Raw genomic sequence first — 22,828 nt, forward strand, 5'->3', positions numbered from 1 at the left:
TCTTACCTATTTTGGGGGAAAGTTTAAGCTTGATGAGTACGGGGAACAAGGACAGTGCAAAGCATGCAGGTTCTCTGAGATGAGACAAGATACAAAGTACCTTGGCATCTGCAGGGGTTCTCAGATGCACTCAAGATACCCCTTGTTGATTTGTTCACAAGACAGGATGACTTAAGGTGATGGCAATCAGACAATGGGAAGCCTTTATTACATCAGTCTTTAATTGTCCAAATCTGAGTAAAATTACATTCCTTGCATTCTTACTTTCTTGCAGTCTGGTTCTCACTTCTTCTTTCTATCACAAGTTATTTTACCAAACATAGCAATGACTCAGACCTCTTCAGTGCCTACTCAACACTTATAATGATGCACCTTGCCTGACAGCTCTTCATGTCAGTCAAAAGTTTAGGTCAGGCACTTATCAATTGACCCTGTGTTAAAGGTAGACCCTCATTTCAGCACCTGTCAATAGCAGCTTTTGATATGTTTAGAGTGGAGGCTGTATCAGTAGAGTTTTTTGTAAGTGAGCATGCATGGACTTCAAAGAAAGGGAAACATTTCTAAAACTCTGTAAACAGTTTGGTGTCTGGTTTATTGGTATTTAATAACAAGATCTTTTTTCTTCTTTATCTGGAGGACAATTTTCATTACACTGGGAGATGTGCTGATAGTAAGAAACGCAGTAAGTCCTACCAATGTACACAGCTCAAGCCCTTGCTAACCTCACATCCCTTTTCTAATACAAATGAACACAGCTAAAATGCTGGTCTCTTGTACTGTGCTAATGTGGAAGGAGAACCTTTTGATTATTAGCTGCAGTTACCATGAGCTCCCAACCTGGGATGGTGTCTACACTTCTCCTTCTGAGGTGTTAATCACAAATCTGCCAATCCTGTCCCACTTACAAGACAAGGAAAGAAATGTGAACATGTAAAAATTCACAGAGGGGCCCCGGAAAATTTCCCTGACACACTCCTGCTGTGACACCACAGCAATTGAAGAAGGCCTGTCATTTGGTTGTCAACCTTTGACCTCAACCAGACATATTTTGAAATGATGTGAAAAGAATTGCTGTGCTGTACGGCTGGCTCCTTACAGCTTTGCATGTCTGTCCTTGATGTCAGTCAAAAGTAGTTAACTGGCACCCATGGAGTATAAAAAAAACCTCCTTTAAAATATCAGTAATGACTTCTGTTAGCAAGACTAGCTCTTGTCAAGTAATGACTTTATGACATAAGGTATTGTTTATCTAGGCATCGTTCTCTTACTTGCATTTTAATGAGCCTAATTAATAATAAGTTAGAAGTCCTCAGCTATTTCTTCACAGCTGGACCATATGCACTAATTACACTGAGTGTGCAAACTTAGACTAATCCCTTCGTCAAAAGAAATATTTTAATTTAAAAAACCTCAATGTACTTTTTTTTCACCTGATTACTTTAAAGATGTAATCTTTTCATTCTGGTAAATTTGCACAGAATCAAAGTAAACCTGGGAGTGGGAGAATTCTATAATTTATAATTTTTCTAGTGGTAGACTTCATTCTTGAAATAATTGAGGAAGATCATTCAAGAGCAGAGTGGTGTCAGGTTCATTTCTGATGTGCGTTAGGTTCCATAAAGGTAAGGGATAATAATTTTTAAGTTGAAGGATAATCACCAGTCTCTATGAAAAGATCCTTCCTGAACAGAAGTATAAAGGATAACTATACTTAGGTGCAAACAAGCTGGGGATGTTTCTGTTCTCAAAATACAACGGAATGCATAACACCAGTCAGACAATTCCCTACAAGTGACGGGATACTATTAGTTCCAGTCTAATAATAATATAGTCAATATTACATCAAGTATTACTGTTTGAAGAGTGATTTTGCCATAAATGTGTATATCGGCAAGGTAATGAAATATAATTTGTTTTTATAATAATTCATAGTTTTCTTCTTGTGAGGTAAGTCATTTGACTGATGTATTGGAGTTTGATTCTTTTGCAGCAAGAAAAGGCTGTACAATAGTTTTACAATCCTTTGATGACAAATGTAACTATACAATTGTCCATAGATTGCAATAGGGCACATGAGGAGCTAGAATCAAGAATTATGGTTAATTTCAGACTGGTTCTACCACTATATTAGATGGTTAAGTGCCCTGATATCAGAATAGTAGTGGTATTAGGGATTCAAGAACTAAGAAGGGGATGTTCAAAAAAAGTTTAAGTATCAAACTCCTGTTGGCAGATATGAAAATAGCCAGTCATCAGACTTCCTTATGTTTTCTAACTTCATATCAGCTCCAGCTCACATCTATCTTCACAGGAAAAGCAGAAATTAAATCAGCTACATGAAATATGAACTCCCCTAAGCAGGATCACTGTTATCCAGCTACGTGGTTTTCAAACAGTAAAATCTTGACAGAATTGGACAGTCCACTTAATGGCTTTTCAGGTTAGCCAATAAAACATGGTAGAATCATACCCAAATGTGCTGAAAAGAGTTGGACTCTCAACTCTGTAAGTGGAAGTAAATTTTGGGACACTACATACTGCCAGGTGTCCATACAACTCCCACTTCTTGTTTACTGATTTGAACCACTGTGAAGGACTAACTTTGATAGCAGCACTGTTATTCCCGTGTCTTTTTTTTTTTTTTTAAATTTCAGGCTATTTTTTGAATTGGATTAGTCTTCTGGCTGAAGAGCGGCACTGGTGACTCTTCTGCTTCTTCTGCATTTTGCCTGTAAGGGTCTGTCTTGAAATGAGCAGTGACAAGCTTTTCTCAACAGTTTCCACACCCGTGTATGTGGATGCAGGTGCACGTACCTTAGGAATGTATCTTTACTATTAGCTTCTGCTGATGGACCCAACAACTCTTAACCCAAAGAAAATTCTTCCGCATTTGTCAAAGGAATAAATTGATCCCGCACATGATCACATGTGAAGCCACTAGAGCGCTTAATAGTCATCCACTGCTATATCGTCCCTCCTCCTTCATCTCTTCAGTTATTACCCCTGTGCCACTCTTTCAGTTCTTTCAATCAGCTCCCCAATATCTGCAGCCTCAACATACAGCTGGGTTCTTCCTTATCAGATACGCTGTGTACCTGAGCCCAAGTTTTCTATACTTAATAACCATACACTGTTGTGTGTGGTTAGCAACACTATTAGCTGAAGTATCCTATATATTAGCATACGGTTTTCAGTCGCAGGGCTGGAATGAGTAAATTGGAATGAGCAAATGTTGCTATCCGTAAGGAAAAACTTCAGTTATAAAGTAATCCTTCTATATGTACGCATTGAAAAGATCTTTTCCAGAAGTTTGGTTATAAAGTAAACCTTCTACACTGAAAAAACCTTTTCCCCAACAAAATATGACATTAGGCAGTTACCTCAGCCTGGATGCACATAAAGAATGTGAGGCCTTTCAGCAAAGGAAAAATTGACCTGATGTCATGAAATTTGGTTTGCCAGACAGAGACCCAGTTTCAGCCTGGAAACTCACTGATGTGGAACTGAAAGCAGTTTTTTGTGGAATTTCTACCTCCACAGGCTGGTCAAGGGCCACATTAGTATAATTCACATATAGCTCTGAGGACTATGAAGGCCTTTCAATTATTTATTTTTTTTTTAAAAGACACAAAAGATATATAAATGTGGATTTTTTTTTCTTTCACCAGCTACTTCTGTTCCTCCCACTTATATTGTGGTGCTTCCACTGCAGTCTCAGGATGGTGCAATGAAGAGATGAAACCAGGTGACCGTAGATTGAGGCCTTTTCTTTCTCACCCATCCTGACATTGCTCTTGCCACTATGGTCTATTCTATTGTATGTAGATTTTTTTTAACTATTATTTCAGAGAATTTCAGCAATCTCAGCATATCTTTGGGGAGGCTGTTCGGCCATCTAATAATTTTTTCCAATAAGAAATTTTTCCTAATGTGCTCAGCCTAAATTTTCCATTTCTTATTTTCATTCCATTACCCTCTGCTGCTCTTTACTGTACCTTTCTATAATTCTTCATTCCTTCTGGCTCGTCCACCCTACAGATCATTGCAAACCATTAGCTCATCCTCCCCTATTTGTTGTTTAGCCAAGCTTTCACTGTGTGTCTTCAGACCTTTCAACCTTTGTTTCAGTGAAGTGCTATTAACCTTTCGAGTATTGACTCTGGAAATATAATAGTTCTTTCATAATGAGTTACTCCATGCATAATAGTTTGCATGAAAATTTAATAACAATGCTTTATCTTCTCTTTAGAAAAACAGTTGCAGTCAAATTAAGAATATATTCTACAAAACTATAACAAGCATTTTTGTAATTCAGAACAGAGGGAAACTTTCCAGCGATACAATTAAATGAGTTTGAAGTTTCTATTCTATGTTGTTCTCTTGGAAATCTGAATGCTATTGATTGCTTGTCTAATTTGTAGTATTTCCCTGGGTCTTGCCAGACAAACAGTTAGTACACCAGAAAATCTCCCTTCGGTTAAACACTTATGGCCTAATCCACAGAGTCCCTCTCCATGCATGGAAAGTCTCTGCCAGCTTTATACAGCAGCTTTCTCTATGAACAGACCTCACTGCTCTAAAGGGCGACATGCTGCTCGTATAGGCGTATTTCAGAAAAGAAAGTTCTCCCACCTATTAGGCATTGGCCTATGTTCACCTTTTTTCTTATGGAGATGCACATTTTTGAAGTAGCTAGAGGTGTCCTTGGTGTCAGGGTGAGCTCCGGAGCCACAGGCTGTCAGCATCACTGCACTTGAGGAAATCGAGTAGCAAGCAGCGAGAAGGCAGCAGGAAAGACCCTGAGCTGAAGCTGAAGCTCAGGTGAAGTTCCCTCCTAAGGACCAGCCACCAGCTGCAACAATTCAGGGCCTGACCCAAAGCTACTGGAAATCAGCCCGCTTTCATTTTTGGTGCTGTTATCGGCTGCGGCAGCACTACCCCTGCACACTCAGGAACTCCAGTTGTGAAAGAAGGCACAGATGGAGAAAGAGGCTAACTGTACCTAAATTGCCTTCTCTGTACTTAATTTATGCTGATGTTAAAGTTTGTTCTCTCAGGACCTTCCAAATATAGACACAAAATCCTGGTTCTGTTGGAAAGCTGAGAATCTCTCCCCTCCAGAAGGTTAATGCTCCAGTTTATAACCTTGATATATTGTCTGATCCTAACCTTGTTATTTAATTAAGTCTGGGCTCCAGAGCAGTGCAATTCTGAGGTGCTAATACCATGTTCAGTGAAGATGAGGATATTGCTTTGCTTTCTTCAAGGGAAAGCAGCCATGTAAGAATGAATGTTTAAATACAATGCTAATTACCAGCCACAGGAATTACGTTTAGTGTAATAAAATCTTTTATTCTTCTTTGCTTCCCATAGAAAGATCCATCTAATTTAGGTACATACACAATTATTCTTAGCAATGATTAATGGATTAATCTAACCATATGGAATTAGCATATTAGTCTCAATATAGCATCAGATGTCAGATTATTTTCCCTTTTTAGGACTTTGAGAGTTCATAGAACTGTTCTGGATGGATTTAGGGAGTGGGAAGGGGGTAAATTTCCTCTCTTTTGGGGTTTTGTTTTGTTTTGTTTTGTTTTCTACGAACAGAATACTGACCTCACCCCTCAGTTCCATCATACAGATTTCTTCAGGGGCAGTAAGATCTCCGTTAAGAGCTGTGGTAAGGCCTTTCCATATATTGTTCCACTCTTTTTTGCCATTTATGTCCCCTTAAAATGACATGAAATGGGTTAGCTGAAGGTTGCTGACATATCCAGCGTTTACTATGGTTAGATAAACCTACTTTATGTATAGAGGCAGGTTGTTTTGTGTTTTTTTTAAGGGAGCTATTTGATGTTGATCAGATCTTTTAAATGATAGAAGTGGTCCCAGTGGAGATGGATTAGTAAGCAGAGGGTAGATGAGGCAGTCAAAAGCGCAAACTGCAATTTACCACATGGTCTGTGTAATTTATCACACAAAGGTCTCTGACATATATGTGGTACAAGTGTATCCTGCAAGTCTGCTTGTGCTGTGCTTATCTACTCACTTAAGATGTTACCCAGCCTTCTCCTAGTACTGAAAAAGGGCTAAGTTGCACGGTGAGTTTGCTACTATTTGGTCTACAAAGCATGGTGTAATAATGAAACCATTCAAAGCAGGAATTCTTTGTGCTGAGGATCACCACAAAATTTTTATTAAGACAGATGCTGAATATAAGGCTCACCCTCAGGTTAGATATGAATGCACAAGAAAGAAAAACATAACCTGAAGCACCTGACAGAGGTTAATTTAATCAGAAAATACTCTGTGCATGTCTATACGACCTAAATGCAGTACTGCAGAGAGGTATCTGTGCTAGCTAATATGTATAAATGTATTTTTGGGGGTCTGCAGATAGCTGCATGGATATTAATGAGATTCAGTCCTTTGTGCTAGAGGCAACATTTCTCCTAGATCATTGTATTTATTCCATATTTTTGTCTAGTGCTGCATCGGAAGGGTTTAGTTTGCTGGAGTTTCTTTAAAAATTACATTGTGAAAACAGTGCAGGCATCATGCTGTGTGCACCTGATAATGTTCTGCACCATCAGTAATTTCTACAATGCTTTGTGCTATTATGAAAACACTGAAACAGAATCAATGCTTTTGTAGAAAGAGCCTATTGATTAAAAATAACACATATATACTATCATTTTTTTTCAGATGGGACTATAGATCCTATATAGGTACTTCAACAAATGAGACTGTTACCAGTAAAGAGTGAATAGTCATGATTTCTTGGTTTACATTTTAAATTCAAAATGAATTCTGTGCTTGTTAAGACAACAACGTTAACATGAAGAAAAACAAGAGAGTAAAATACAAGTTTAAGGGTAGATTTTTAGTGATCATATAACTTAGAAAATGATTCATAATATCTTGCTATTGGTTAATATTGCCTAATTATTGGTTGTAAAAGATTTGTATGTGCAGCAAGGAGGAGATCTAAGTTCTAGGATGAAGAATATATAACATTTTTCTTGTCTAAGGTTTGACCAAAGGGATACCCAAGACAGATCAAAATGAAATAGCTTGAAAAATGCATGCATTATTACAATTCTTTAAATACTTAAGAAGTAGAGTAGCCAAACAGAAGATGACTCTTAAAACCTCAATGGAGACAGATGAAAGGATTTGTCACTCCTAGCTGTGTGTACATGAATAATAAGTTATTTATCACCCCAGCTAAATAACTGGTGAAAAATGAATGAAGCACTCTGCTTTGTTCTACTTTGAGGTAAGCACACTTCGTGTACTCCCTTCTTTCATGTTGCAAACATGGGAAAACTGGATTTTAAGGCAAATTGCAGAATTCAGAGGAGTTTTGATTTGTTCAAGTGTAGAAAGGTTTAAGCAGCACTGATGGTTACTGATGAACTGTTACTTAAGAAACCTGCTAGAGTTGCCAGAGGAAGCTTGTGACATGCTGTAAGTTTAATTATGTTCAATTCATTAACACAATTAGAGCTGTGAACAAATTTATCGACACAGCCAGAATCACTTAGAAACAGCTAGTAAGTCATAGATTATGGGGACTTGTTCTCCATCCCTACACGTCGAGCATGATTCCCTGGCAAAATACATCAGCTGGTCATTTGGGAACATGTCTTTAATACCAGGGTTTTGCTCTTTTCCTGGATTAGATTAGTTGTATTTCAGCAGAAAGGTCTAATCACACCCTATAATGAAAAACAGCCTGAAAGCAAAGACGTTAAATGCATTAATATCAAACAGTTGTGAATGAATCCTTTGCTGGATTTACCTACCAATCTATTTGTTGATAGAGGAGAGATATGTTTCAGGTCAAGAACTTGATCAAAATCAGAATTCCCTCACAATTTGGGGGGAACCCCTCTAAGACATCTAGTTTGTTAGTATAATAAGTCAGTCAATGAAGGGAGGGATTCAAGGAGGAATGTATAAAAGACTATATAAGGGAAAAAAAAAAAAACCAACTTCGTGAAATTTCTGTGCTGTGCTTTCGCCACAGGACTTCCCTTTTTGTGATCCACACCCCAAACCTGTGGTTCACAAGAAATTTTTGCAAAGTCAGAATAGTTTTTATGAAAGCCTTTTGATGCCATTGTAACTTCAGCTACTTCCCAGCAACCTGACTACACTGGGGCAGGATTGCTAACAGATCCCCATGGTTGTTTTCATGGGCCAACTGCGATAAGCGAAACAAGCAGATGGAAGGAAATTATATGAAGCATTTTGGGCTGTCTTCCCCAGTCTGTAGCCTGATTTCTCTGCTTTTCCTCCAGCTTGGGGGTTAGGAGATTTAAGGAAGAGAGCTAAGGTGGAAAGTGAATCTTTACTGCCTTGACTGTGGGACGAGCTTGTGCGAAGGGTCCCTTCTAATCACAGATGTTTGGGAAATTAGCTCAGTTCAAGTGTGTAGTGCCAAATTCCTCCCTAGTTTTGTAACTGTTAGATGATGAAAGTCTAAAGGCTGTGTGCTTATTGGTCTTTTTTTTTTTCATTTCCTTTAATACAGTTTTAAAGCACAGCTTTCTTCCTTTTGACCTTCAGGACATGGAGTAGTCCCAGATAAAACAGTAAGTTTCACAGAAGTTTGCTTTTCATATCAGCCAGGTAGGAACAGCCTACAATCCATAGCCATTAGGAAATCTCCTTGCAGAGATGCGTAGTGAAGCTCAGAAACAGCTTGATCTCTTTTCCCAAGTGAGATTTTGTAGCTCTGGGGGCAATAGAACAAATCAAAGCAAATGTGGGAAGAGGGCATACTGTTTGTCACTGATTTGTGACGGTGAGGCAATAGACAGGATCATCACTGTTCCTTTGTTAGTCTTCGTGAACAATTTGAATGGTCTTGATTCTACGTAATAGAGGGCAGCAGTTTACAGCTCCACACTGTCTGATTCAGAGATTTATTTCCTTGAAAATAAATTTGACCAAAATGGTCAGTTTCCAGTAGATCCTGGCATGGAGGAAGTCTACAAAATCGCATGTGGTTCTCTGCCTCTGTTGCGTTTTGTGTAGGATGTATAAATTCTACATGTGACTTCTCACCACAACTGAGTAATAGTCTCTGGCACTAACCCATGTTAGCATTACTTTCTAGAGTCACTAACTCTTATTTTCATATTGCAGAACTACAAAAGGACAGGATAGCCCCATGTTGGGTCAGGACTGGTGATGCCAGTAACCAAACACCTGTCTTTCTTTACCTAGGCTGAGATGAACTTATGAATTTGCAGATACCTGCACTGTGAGTGACAGGCATCTTGAGAAATTCTATTTTTTCCTACTTTCTGCTGAAAGCTTTAAAAATAATAAAATAAAATATATGTTCTGATACATGCACCGCAAAAGTAAAATTCTGCTGCTCCTTTTGCAGCATTTAAAATCTATTAATTGCAGACATGTATCTAATAATGTAGTAGAGCTGTTAGATCTACCTTAATTGTACTATTGAAAACCATATATACAGTACATACACTATTACGCAAGCAACCCATAGGGCATCTGAAGGACTTTAAAAGCCATCACAAAGATTAATAATAAATTATATGAAGGATAAGCTACCATGAAAATAGTGAAGTAAAATGATGAGCTGTGTATTTAGATGAAGTGACTTACATGTATGTTACGGTGTTACTTACATCCACTTAACGATTTATTGAAAAGATGCATTTAAGGGTTAGATACCCTCATGGGTTAAAGCACTAGTTTTCACATCAGGAATTAGAAGTCAAATTTGATTTTGGCTGTGAGTTGTGTTTTGGTAGGTTCCACTTATTAATGAATCTTTCAAGCAGAAAAACTATGATAGAGTTTGGTATAATTCATCAGAATTAACATTTCCCGCACAGAGGAATCCAGGAAAAGTGTATCTGAGGCCACGAAAGAGGTTGCAATGGAAAAGCTAAACTGCAAAGCTTCTATCTGACCAATTATGCCTTTAATGTTATTAAGCAAATAAAAAGTAATTCACTGAGTTGCTGCTATGAGCGTTATTCTGGAGCCAGGACTGGACTGGCGATAACAGAAGGTCCTTTTTATCATTAACTAAAAGACCAGGGAATGTGATTATATATAATTGCATACACATCTCACTGCGCAGCACCATGAAGAGATCTCAAGTCATCCTCAAGCTAGCTAGGTCCAGTGCTTTTAGACATGTGTACTCTTGTGTAGATTCATGTGCCCATTCTGGGAAGTAAAGCTACACTCCGTCCCCACCATCTCTGTTTGCACTGTACTGTGTTAGACACACCTGCCTGATTAGCACCTCTGCAGGAATGTCTTCTACAGGGCTGAAAGGCACCATTGTAAGCCAGTGGTGGCTTAAGAAGCTAATTTAACTGATTTCTTTAAAAAACAGAAAGCTAAAAAAGGTTTACATTTGAAAACAAACAACAGCTTTCAATCTGTAACTATGCTTTTCACTGTCTTAACACTAACCTTTTTTTTCACATTATGTTTTGGCACAGTGTTTCAATGCATGACAGCAGAAAGTCATTGTGGATCTACCATTGCCATAGCTGTAGTATGAAACTTCCCTTTAATGATCGGGGATACAGTTCTGCCCCTGGCTCCCCAAAGTCAAGCTAACCGGCCTCTTGCCTACAGCACAAGAACTGTATCTGCTTGGAGTTTGCATCAGCAGAGTGGCTGAGACCAACTCACACGCACAGAAGCTGATTGATGAAGCATGATGCATCCCTTAATTAAGCAGAAGCTACTAATAAAAATGAACTTACTGGATGATTTGTGTGATTCTTGCAAGGCAGCCATATGTGCTGCACACGGGTAGTGGGAAAGGGTGATATGCGGCTGAAACTGGGAAACTACAAAAGAGGAAACTTGTTAAGAGAGGCAGTTAGGGTGCTGTCACTGTTTCGGGGCAGTCCATAATTAATGCCCTCCTCACTTATCCTTGGTTCTGTGATAAGTCGTCCTCTCCTCCCTCTCTGCACCCTTTCAGCATTAGTCCTTGCCATCACTGCTGCTCCCACAAAACTGCATCTATTTTTACTTCTTTAGCTGTGACTGCAGCATTTGGGGGATAAAATTCCTTGAATCTGCACATCTGTTCCCTTTTCTGCTGTAAACATGTGTTTGTCTCAGCAAACCTTCACAGCAGTTGGGGTCCAGATGCCTCTTCCTGTGCTTGTCTACAGCACTTCACTGCAGAATTTTACTAGGGAGCTGGAGTAGGAGCACACTTGGTGGGTGGGATCAGGAGGAAGCTCCTGGAAGTCATTCTCTGTGCCATTGGCCAGCTTCGGTTGCTTTATCTAAGTATGCCCTTCATCTCTCGAAGATCCAAACTAGTTTTAGTAAGATGGTACAACCCTGTGGGGTTGCACTGCCAACTAATCAACTAAGTAACAGCCTAGACGTCAGGACGTTTTGAAAACGTGGCAACACTTTCCTGGTTATTGTCCATGGTCTGCAAGAATTCCTGCTGCGAGCCAGAGATACAAGCACAGAATTTAACGGGAGAAGTGATGTGTGACGCTTGTATCATCAAGCTCCCCGCTCCATATGTCTGAGAATTAAAACATTACTTCCAGATGTACGTTCCTTTAACAGGCTGAAGAAAACCGACTCTTTCACCTCATTGGCTTGGGGGACATGATAATGTCTTAGTGCAAATAAATATTCTTTTTCTGCAACTGTCCGCAGTGGAAAACAGCAAAGAAATACCTTCTTCAATATATTCAGTCAACTTTTATTAAAACCATTGTGGAAATGAGTGACTAGGCAAGAGTTCTGCGGGAAAGGAACATGAATTTAGCACAAATTAACAAAACCAAACCTTAGAAAAGAAGCAAGCCTACTACCAGAATACATAACAGGAACGTCATCCATAACATGTGCAATACAGTCCTTCTGTTCTGCTTAGCACGGGTTAGAGTGCAGCTCCAATGCTCAGTTTCTGAAGCCACCTTTGAGTAAGATGTAATCCTAATAAAGGGAAAGGATCAGAAGTCTAAATGGGAGGAAAATAAAGAACAGGGATTGCTTGGTCCAAAGAAAAAAAATAAAAAGCAGCGAAACATAGCAGTCATCTTCATATTTGTAAAAGGCACCTTGTAAAAAAGAAAAAAAAAAAAGGAATAAACTTTTCTCTATGCCCTTGATCAATAGAACAGAAACCAGCAAGTTTAAATTGAAGCAATGGTGATTCAGACTTAAACATTAGGAAAAACTTTCAAACAACAAGGATAGTTAAACACCAGAATAGATTGCCTAGGGATGTTTTGGAATCTCCGTGATTGGAGCTTTATGAGAACAGGTTAGACAAACATCTGTCAGGAATGATTTAGGTATAGCTGATCTTGCCTTGGGGTAGGGGGCTGAACTAAATGACCTCTAAAGGTTCCTTTCAGCCCTCTTTCCTATGATTCTACAAAAAATACATGAAATGATTGCATGTAGAATTGAGTTTGGCACCTTTTAGTAAATCTCATTGTTTCTGCTTTTCTCTTGTTCGCTTTGCGGTTCAGCCATGCTGAATACTCCAGGTTTCAACAAGAATCTTAAAAAGCTGTTTGATGCCAAATAGTGCTCTGGGTTTTTTACACTGTTACATTTAATTAGGGTTTCTAATTAATCTTCTCTGTGTATTACACTATATCCAGCCATCAATGTTAATAAAATCTTTGCTTAGTTTAAAGACTCTCTGAAAGTTTTCATTTGGAAAGTGAGACCATCTGGCCTCTCTACCTCACTAGGATTAGATTTTGGGTAAAGTGTACTCCATCTGTTTCTGAGATTCTGTACATGATACACAGGAAAGTGTGTTGTGGCAAGGCTAAGGAGGGATTTCATTGCCAAGATAGCTGAAATACAGTCAGATGTGTCTAGAGAATCTCTTTGATATTCTTGAGACAAAAAATAAACAAATTTCCTTTTCAAAATGTTCTCAACATCTCTTCAGAGAAGGGTTGTTTATTGCTTCCCATTGTGTGAGGTGAAGCCTTCCATTGAGGATATACCTCAATTCTGAATATATTTAGTCTAAAATATTGAAACGGTAATCCCTGTTTTACACTGGGGTTCCCGAGAAAGATTCTTCAGCCTACCTTGGGTATTGCTGAAGAATCCCTGACAAAGGTGTAATCTGGGAGTTATGAAACTGTGCTGCTGAGAGACAGTATGGCAGTGCAGAACAAGCCCACGCATTTAAACACAGTTTGTGAGCTAGGATGAGCTTGGTCCCACCTGCTTGTTCATGCATTCATATCTCCTTAGCACCCCACATATGGTGTCTGGCACCTCCTTGGCTTTATTAAATGGCCAAATCAAACACCTTGATTTACTGAACAAAGTACAGTATGTTTTGCGAGTGGGAGTTTTGGCAGTTGCAATGCTTCCCCGGCTGCGGTTATAAGGTGACTTTTTAAAATGACTGTACATCCAGAGGACTAGATTTTCCAGTCTTCTCCCTTTGCTCTATACGCAGTGAGTTATTTGGAGCGACCTTGTGGTTGAAGCCCCTGTGATCTGGTTTCTGTTCCAGCCATGGCACACGTTTCCTTTCAGTCTCTGCCCTCATCCTATTACTTAAAGAAGACATAAAGCAGTTATGGGGAGGTGGCAGTCACACCCAACCATCTAACTGGCAACAGATGCTTATTTTACCATTTTAGGCTCTTTCCCATCTTTCTGTTCTGGTTTGGATTGGATGATCCCGGGAATTACTGTCCATATGAAATTTTGGGTAAGTCACAGATTTGTGTCCATCACTGGATGAAGATCCAGGGTGAACAGAACATTTCCCATAGCATTTTGAACAGAACAACTTGCAAGATTTCATTGCTATTGAATTTAAATCCTGTTTCTGATTTGACCTTGAACCACAAACTGTATATTGACATTTAACAGGAATATCATGTTTCCAAACTTTTTTTATTCAAAGTTGTTCGCCATAGTCAATACACTGTATGCACAGAAAAATGCCACATCCTTTCGGGTTCTCATCCTTCTTTACCAAAACCCACAGAGACGAAAGATGTTGAAAAAAGCTTTGAACATTAAAACCATTTCGTTAAAATTTACCATGGGTATGTGGGATTTATTTCTCTTTTTAATGTGTCCTGGTTTAGTTCATGTGTTCTTTTTTCTTTTTTTTTTTTTAAAAAAAAGTAGAAGGAGAGTTTTGAATGAGATAAGTATGACAATTCATCTCCTGGATGCAAAGAACCATTAGCTGTGACTTAGTTTCCTTAGCGTAGCCATTTAGAACCTCAAGCAGATAACAGTGATTTTCATTGATACTGGCAGATTTATGGGGCCATCATTAAAAAAGAGCGAAGTGGCCTTGATCAATGTTTTCAGTGGATGAGGTACATACTTGCTTTCCATCAATATCAGATATGAATCACTACTTCTCCTGCCTGTTCTTTTTTTGAGAAAAAATAGAAACTGTGACCAAGGGAAGACTAGTCCTTTTCTTGAGGCTCCCTGCTATAGCTTTCGATGGAACAGACAGAGATCCGCCTCAAAATTTGTTCTGCTCCACACCTTCCTCTTTTCGAATAGGTTCCACTTCAGGTCCCTAAATAAAGATTTGGATTATTTTGGCACCAATAGTGCCACTTTGGTATTTTGGAAAAAATCAACACAATCATTTTCTTTGACACATGAAAATACAGATTGTGTCTGTCTTAGAATCCATCACTGAGTAACAAATACAAGCAGGCTTCATTAACAGAAGGGGCATCTCTAGGATCACAAGGATGAATAGATTATTTTCAGCTTCTAGTTCCAGTTGATGACATAGAAATAACTTTTCACTTTCTATAACATTGTTGTTTAGGTGTACTTTTTTAAGTCAGCTCTGTCAAAAATAAAAAAGTGTAAGAATATCCAATATTGCAAACACTTTGAGCAACCCATCAAAGGCTTTATGACAGACGGCTTTAAAACATATACCTACTACCTCCGATTTTCCAGAAGTGGTTCAATGCACGTGGTAGCAAACAGCTTCTGAATAGCCCCAGTAAACCAAGGTGGATTAGGCCCACAGCTGGCATCCTGACTGACGGTAACCCTCATCGCTCTTCTGGCTTACTTCCATCCTCAACCGACAATCTATTTCCCTCTTCAGCCTGGTGCCCCATCACAGTCCCACTACCAAAGAGGAAAACATACCTTCTGCGTTAAGTTGTTTGGGAGCCACATATAATGCCAGACTCTTATCTTGGTCTCTTCTGAACTAAACTATTGCGCTGCCTGTCGTGTAAGGCTGTGTTCTGGCAGCTAAATTCCTAATGCTTGTTGAAATATGGGTCTATGCTACCTACACTGTTCTTCTATGTATTTTAGAGTACAGAATTGGCTTCTATCTGTATTTTAGAGTACAAAATCATCTGTACAGAAGTTGAGAAGAACTGAAGAGATATGCACATGAAGAAACTAAGCAGTGAATGGTCACCATAGTCCTATTTTGTCAGTGCACTGATGTCCTCTGAATACCATTGCAAACTATACCTTTTCATTTTGCTTTTCAGTTACTTGTAAGTGCTCTTACACCCCAAGCACGTTCAGATTTGGAGCACAACAAATATTCTAAAACCACTGCTGTTGTCTATTCAGGAACCTGTTGGAAATGACCAGAGAGCATTTCTGTGAAATTTAAATCTCTATAGTAAAGCCATATTTTCTAGTTATAAAACTTTGAGTACTTTTAAAGTCCTTTAGTCTTTTCACCCTCTTTAATTATTTTCTCTTGTCAGAGAAGATGATTCAGTTGTTTCTAAGTTATTTCTCTATTCACTTATAAATTCTGCACAGAAAGTGCCAAGACCTATCCCCCTTAGTCCTTGCTTCTAACTTCTAGATAGCAATAAAATACTTAATATTTTAATTGATTTGCTAATTCTATGTGACAATCTGAGTAACAGATGTATCAGCTAAATGTGTTCTTGCTGTGAAAAGCCAGTTTATCAACATATTTTGAGAAAACAGCAAGATCCCTTTCATCAGTGTAAAAACTGGGGCAGCCTATTAGTTTTCAAGCTCATCACAAGGTTAGCAGTGATTTGTTCAAGGTGAATCTTCTCTCACCTATGTTATATACTCACCTTTATTCTAAAGTGTGAGTAATCTGTAATTTATTACTAATTTAGATTGAACTAAAATTATTCATCTCAATCTATCTTTCTCTACATATAACAAGGACCAAATCTGAGTCTTTCAAATTTCAGCTGTTTATATGAGCTTTTAATATTTAGAATAGAATCTGAGATTCCTCAGAAAGAAGAATTCTCAAGAATCATTGGCACAGACATTGTTATTTTTTTCCCAAATGGACATAAACCCACAGTTTTAAAAAAAAATTAACTCTGGGTAGCTGCTGGACTTTGAGAAAAATATACGATTAACAAAATTGTAACACTTAGTAAACATTCACGAGACTGAAACATCCGTTTCAATTTTTGTGATTTCTTAAATTGTCAGAACATTTTTTTTTTACCCATGGTAAGACAATCAGCTTTGTAAAAGCTACCCTTATTTTCTTTGCCAAGTCTTTATCTGTTCTTAAAAAAAGCTATGATGAAAGAACACTTTTTCCAGCTTGAATGCCTTCAGCTGGAGTGGCTTTGAAAATCTTTTGCATCTAAACACCTTTACAAGTTTGTCCCTATCAGTCAGATGTGTGAAGAGTGGAAGCAAAGACCAGAGAGACGTGAGTGTGTCCTATTGAAATCTGCTGATCCTGGGAGCAATCATTACCAAAGAAGAGCAAGGCAAGGGGAAGAATATGATACAAGACAGAAATAGAGATATCCGAAACAGTCAGATTTTGCACACTTCACTGTTGGGGATCCCAGAGGATAATACTGTAGGAGAGATATGCAAAACATTGTAATACTTCATGAACTCAAATAAATTGTTAGTGTACAAACCCTCACACATGCCTGCCTGTACTCATAGCTTCTAAAAACCTCCCACAAAAGGGCTATGTTTGCACAATGTGCCTCGTTGCCTTCTTCAGGACAAATGAGTAAGCCTGCCAGAAATCTTTCCAGCCAGTGGAGATCCTCTCCCAGTCCAGGTGCCGTGATCTACCAGGTTGCTACTGAGCAGCAAATCACTCACATGCTATCCCTAACAAAGCTATGAATTTCTAAGTGTACGCATGCGGAACTATTGCGGCATTACGAAGTTCCCAGCTGGTCATTGATTTGCAATTTTTTTCTTTATTATCGTGAGAGACATGCAAGCAGTTTAAATATTGATGCATCAAAAGCACCTTGTCCTTTTAGCTGCAATTATACTGGAGGAGGAATCACGCAGCCTTCACTGTAAAAATACAATATTAAAAAAGGAGACATGCACTTGGGAATCTTTCAAGCATCTTAAAGATTTTTATTACACTTGGTATAACACAGGTGATTTCATCTCAATGCATAGTAGCTGTGAAGAATTAAATAAACAGATGGATATATTTTATGAGAAATTATATACACCATCACTGTTTACACATTTCTAGAATATGCTGGTGCTTAAATGGAAATAAAAAAAATCTTCAGATCAACGGGAGCAAATATTCTTACTTTTTCACAAGAAACGTATCTTGTTATTGGAAATGGTCAGATCTCACCATTCGATTGTGCATTTGTCAAGTATGAAGTTATCAAAAACCTTTCGTGACTCTTGGTGTTCAGCAACAGCTGTGAGATATATGACCATGAATAGAAATGAATGAGAGCTAAATCATGTGTTAATCATTTCCAGAACTAGGTCACATATAAGCTCTCTGTTGATGCTTACAGACACAGCTGTCTGTCACAGTCATCCTCTTCAACTGTCATTAGACTACAAGGGACGAACTAACAAGTTGCAGGAGCTGTGGTACCAAGTATCTACATGAAAAATGGTCTCAGTCAGAACTCCTGCCTCCTCAGAGGCAACAGTGAATTTCCAGTTCATTCCTTACTGCAGAGCTGTGGCTTTGAGTCACCACGCTGTAGATTAAGAGCAATTGGTTATTACTGGCTTGCATAAAGCAGAGAGTGACTCGCACCCTTGCCCAGAGTAGTTCTTTCTCTTTTTCCTGTTTGAAGTCTGGATAAAATGTTCCCACTATTTGCAGTATATGCCACTAGCTAGATTTCATAGGGAAGATTGTTTCTATGGTTCTTCCAGTCACTAATTTGTTTGTTTGCCCTGGTTCTTAAACTTCTTGTACTGTATTTTCCCCGTCTAATTAAGTTCTTTTTTCCTTTAGATTTGTGCAGCAGTAGCAGCACAGAAGGGTCTCTGTTCTGAATAGGGTACACGAACTGTCTTGTGAAACCATTACAATGTCTATCCTCACAACAGACAGCCCCAAAAACTGTGATGGGCAGAGAGCTGGACAAGTTTTTAGATATATGGAGTCTAGTGCTCTTCTGTATCTAGTTTAGCACTGGAACAACTACATACTTCAGTGCAGTTGTAGCTGATCATATTGGTTGTAAATGACTTTGGAAACAGAGCCTAGCAATATGGATAGTTTAAGTAATCATCTGGACTAAGGAGAAATTAAGGACGAAATTTAAGTTTTAGAAAATATAGCTATCGTTAAATACATTGATATATTCTGAATGAGATTAGGATATAAGCTGTTCAGTCAGACCAGCGGTTGCAAAACGTTCATGCTTATGGCACTGTCATACATGTGTTCAGGGACTTGGGAAGAAATCAGAAAGACCTTACTGTTCTGAAGAAATGTTTAGGTGTTGTTTAAAAGCCACACTGACTGCTTCAGAATAATCCATTTGCTTTGTTGTCTAGAGCAAAAGATTGATGGCAAACCAATTCTTGCCTCATCTGCGGATGGCAACACATTGTGGTGGGGGAGATACAGGAGTTTAAGAGGTAAAGAAACCTTACACACACAAATTTCTTAAAATTTGAGCTTTTTACTCCCAATTCATTTTCAACTACTTTCTGCCAAGGTTTTTTTTTATGCCATTATTATCATAAACTAGAGGTATCCTATGTTGCAGGGAAAATGGAACAAGTGGGAGGAAAAAAGCAAAGACCAAGCACAGAAACGAAACAAGAGGGTGGATGATTCCTAGCAGGTACATGGGAATCTCATGTATCTGGCATGCAGCTTTGGAAAATATGAAAAATGAAGCCAGCAAATATCTTCTGAAGTAACAAGGGACCCATGTCAGAGGCTGTTTGGTCAGTGCCTGAAACCCAGCTGACTACGCACTCTTATTCCAAACTACTAGGCATGCGTGAGGTTATTATTGCTACAGAAACATGAAGTGTGGGCAGTTTGTTTCATGTTTTTACATGCTTCTCTTAGCAGCGACTCATTGGCCCAGATTTTGGTCAAAATACTAGTGAGAAAAAACAAGAATAATCCTACTGAAGGGAGAGGAGTTAAGGGCACAGTAAAAGAAAGTTTAGCACCTATTTTGCTTATGCATGAGTGACCACAAACTTACAGTTCTACTCCTTTTTTTTTCCCTACATATCTCTTATGACTAAGTAGCTCAGACTTTTATAAATCTGAAGAAGAGATGACAAACTGGCAGAACAGTTGTCAGTAGAAAATGATACAGTGGGATTAAATGCAGCATGTGGACCACAATACTACAAACTTAAAAAGAAGTGAAAAGGAAATTACACCTAGCCTCACCTTCTTCTCACAATAGTACTCAAGAAGCATGTCTTTCTAATTTATAAGCACTGTCCCTCTTTAAAAAGACTGTGAGGTGAGCATGCACAGACTGCAATTGCAAGTGCCCCTTATTTGTACCATGAGCAAAGAGACAGAATGTAGAAGGTTGGGGTTTTGACATTGTTGAATATCTTAACCCCAAACAAAAACAATCTTAACATTCATTGGGTAGCATACAGTAATAAAGAGTAAGAAAGAGAGTTAAGTTTGGGGCAATTCTAATCTAGTTTATACATCTTACTAGCTGTTGTAATACTAAACGTGCATTTGAGGATATGATCATGCCACACGTACAATAGCACCAGTGAATGAATATTTTTTTTAACTAAATGTTATATACACAGAGTCTCAATGTTTTTTTCTTGAAGTGCCTGAGTGACTTACCTCAACACATTTCTGCACTTAGGAATTTCTTAACCAAAAGATTCTCAAAGGAAGCAGTTTAGTGCAAACTCTTAATATGTCACATTTTGGCAGTGATTGCTTAATGCAGCAGTGCACTAATGAATTGCTCCACTGCATCCTCTGATCATGAATATGAATCGGAGTACTATAAACTGAACTCAATGTACTGATAAGTGACTGTATCTGATTGTGCCAACAGCCAGATGATTTTCTCATTAATGAGCTGAACTATTAAAAGATGGAGGAATATGAAGCCAAGCCAGCTTTGCGTTCTCTGATCTTCTTTGCTGACATTTTTCCAGGACTACCAGAAACCTTTGTCAATTAGTAAAGGACAATTCACCAAAAAAAAAAAAAAAAAGTTTTATGAATGCAGTTAAGACAAATAAAATCTTCAAGGCTCAAATTCTGTTTCTGATTACATGAATGTGACTCCTTTGTGGTTGTAGTGTTTCTGTTTCAATATGGGGTAATCCAGATTTTAAAATTAAGGAATTACGCGCATCCTTTGCTTTTCAGTCTCTGCTATTCTGAGTATAGGAGCCAGTAAAAAGCAGAGCTCCTCATCCTTCTAACAAACTCTACTATGCATAACTTCTTAATTAATTAAACTGAGGACCACAGACTTATGAAAGGCATGCTGCAAACACATCCTTTGGAATAACAGTAAACTGTTAGAAATATTTTTTCATTTTGATGCTTTCAGAGTCTTATTCAGTGACAAACATTGGTATGTCAAACTCCATTATTGTTTACAAGCATCACCGTTTTGCTTTGCAGTTTGAGTAAGGCTACATCTCAGCTGGAGAGCACTTCCATCCAGTCACGAATGAGGCATCTAGATCAGTTGTAGAGCTCCTAATGGTTCTAGGCTTCTCCTCCTATAGAAATGTGAAGAGTGGCTTATTAAAAAAAAAAATAAAAAAAAAAAATTGCTGTTGCTTGAAATCTTCAGTATCACAGTTGGACCGAAGTGTGGAGTAAATCTGTGGTCAACGCTATTATAGCAATTCTGCCTCTAGAGGGCATTACAAGCTAAATGTTTTCTTTGACAAGTGTTGAGAACATTTTGGATCAACCCGCAAGAGGGTTCTTAGATTATCTAAATTAAGAGATTTTCTGTGTTTACAACATCAGCTATGTAGGAGTCAAACAAAATTATTGGATAGGAACGCTGAAAGATCCTTAATGCACTGAGTAACAGCAGATAGTTTGAGTAAGAAAAGATGTTACCAGACATTTTCTGATATCCCTGAAACTCCTCATGGTGTGATAAACCGTGTGCAACATTTACCACATTGCTGTTCCATTTTAATGACTTCGCCTGCATCCTTTTTATGAGTGCTGTGATCCCCAGTGATGTTTAAACCCAAAGATCATTGATCATTATCACAGATGCTTTGAATCTTTAGCACCTGGGATGTAGGCCACTCTGTGATCTATACAAATTGTTCAGATATCAGTGGACATCAAAGTATTACGTTCCATGCTTTTTATCGTTAGACAAAGATACTTAAGTGACATATCAGAGCTATTCTGTTAGTGACGTGGTATGACAGGTTCTTCCCAGTAAGCGCTGCTTCCTAAAGGTATGATAGGCCTCTTCAGCCGTGCAGTATGAAAAAGCCCAACAGTAGGTTTTTTCCTCTGTACACGTGGACCAAATCAGTCCAAATCACAAAAAATATTTGTGTTTCTGTGGATGAAAAGCAAGGATCGTGCATGTCTTGCTGTATGCTGAAGGGCATATTTTAGTATTGAAAACAGAACCAGAACAGAAAACAGCAACCAGGTCGCTTTTGTGTAGTTTGGCTATCTGTTTTACTATTCACATTTCTTCAACTACAACTGACTGCAATACATTTAATGGGGCAATTAGAGTAATTACATTTCTGTTTCTGAAGACTGATATAGAGCTTCTTATATTTTTCCATTTCTCTGGCATCACAGTGATTCTTTTTGATTTTTAGGTACAGCTTTGAGTAGCTTGCTAAATGTCATAGCCAGCTACAGTTCTAAGAGGCTACATATCTTACAGACTTAACAAGACTTAACAGGATCCATTTCAAATTTCCAGAGTGCTCCTTTCCCGATGCCTCTATCTATACCCATTCAGTGTTGTTCTTGGGAATCTTATAAAACAACAATCTTATTAATAAGGAAAACCTACAGTAAAAAAATATTAAAAATACATTACTCAAATATATTACGAAAATTGATACGGTAAACTATATCGATAAGACAGATAAAGGGGAGTAAAGTAAAATCACTTACACAATCACTTACTGTTAATATTGATAGACTGATTACATAATGACATCATCAAAATGCTTACTGTCTTGGTCACTGTATTATTGCAGTGAAGAAAAATATCAAAATTTTAGCTTTCACTGGCTTTTCACTGGCTACATGCACACATTTTGACTTAAACAAGAGAGCAAAACAAAACTGCCTTTGCCAGACAGACACATTCACTTGCTTGCCACAGAGGGCTACCAAATGGAAGTGGTGGTCTAACCGGAGTCACAGAAATTAGCCCCACCCCAGGGCTAAAATTTGTCTTTTATCTCCTTCCCTATATACTGCAGAGTTGCTAGCATTCACTTCCAAATTATTTTTTGAATCGTTCACGATGTCTAATTCCTATACATAATAAAAACCTACTGGCGTCTCTTGTGCTATATTAGGTATTCTGAGTTTCTTTTGTAAACCAGG

Source organism: Larus michahellis, chromosome 3, assembly GCF_964199755.1.
Source record: "Larus michahellis chromosome 3, bLarMic1.1, whole genome shotgun sequence".
In the NCBI taxonomy this organism is placed as follows: Eukaryota; Metazoa; Chordata; class Aves; order Charadriiformes; family Laridae; genus Larus; species Larus michahellis.